Raw genomic sequence first — 1,008 nt, 5'->3', positions numbered from 1 at the left:
GCTTTTTTTGGCCCTACAAGGTTTTTTTACCAAGGTATTCTTTTTCGAAGTTTAGTTTTAATATACCTTTAAAAACTTTGTGTCTTGAAGCATATCTTCAAGCACAAAAGAACAAATATCATGTATCCAAGGTATTCTTCAGCTCAGTTTGCAAAATGGTGGCCTTGGGGTAGATTTGATCTATAAATACATTCTCTGTGACTTACATAGTGTGGCCAATGTTTTCACAAAAATTTACATTTCCACTTATGAAAAAGTAGATTTGTAATCACTATATATACTTTTGTATAACAATCCACTGAAGCTAACCAATGGCTGTCCCGTTTAGATATGGGGCATATATCTACCTTCCCTTATTTCATCTCTTTAAACATTGAAGTCTGTGACCCTCTGTCTTCCGTATTTGTCTTGGGTGATGAACAGTAAAAGCGGAAAGTACCAGAAATTCCCCATCTATTTAGTTTTTTTAAGCAACTTTATTGAGACATCTTACATATAAAATTCACTCATTTCATCCATTTTACTTTATTTATTTTAACATGTAGACAGTTTTTATTTTTTAGACCATAAGCATTTAGGATAAAATAAAATGTACTGCTTATAAAGTATATCATGCCTCTTAAACAAAAGTGCTAAAAAATATGGAAGGCTTCATGAATTTGCGTGTCATCCTTGTGCAGGGGCCATGCTAATCTCTGTATCGTTCCAGTTTTAGTATATGTGCTGCTGAAGACTCATCCATTTTGCTTTTAATATGATGGACCTTTGAAATGATCTCCTGAACATATTTAAGATTCTTCTCTAAAAAAAAAAAAGCCAAGTTTAACATGTTTGTAAAGACTGTATTTTTTAGAACCTGCATTTCTTAAAAACCTCGTTAGAATTTTGACGAAATTTTATTTAGAACTAAGACCATTTAAACTTGGTAAGTCATGGTTGCAAGCAAAGAACACAAGCAAAATTAGGGCATATTCCATATGGAACCAATATCTCAGGCTGGTTAAGTTG

At 32.5% G+C, this 1,008-nt stretch overlaps 1 pseudogene; it reads right to left on the bottom strand.

Annotated features, from left to right (window-relative positions):
- Window positions 1-635: 635 nt before the first annotated feature.
- Window positions 636-736, bottom strand: LOC111739906 (annotated as a pseudogene).
- Window positions 737-1,008: the final 272 nt, after the last annotated feature.

This window comes from Pteropus vampyrus, unplaced genomic scaffold, assembly GCF_000151845.1.
Source record: "Pteropus vampyrus isolate Shadow unplaced genomic scaffold, Pvam_2.0 Scaffold55, whole genome shotgun sequence".
In the NCBI taxonomy this organism is placed as follows: domain Eukaryota; kingdom Metazoa; phylum Chordata; class Mammalia; order Chiroptera; family Pteropodidae; genus Pteropus; species Pteropus vampyrus.
The sequence above is the reverse complement of the archived record's forward strand: the minus strand, read 5'-3'. Positions and strand labels throughout refer to the sequence as shown.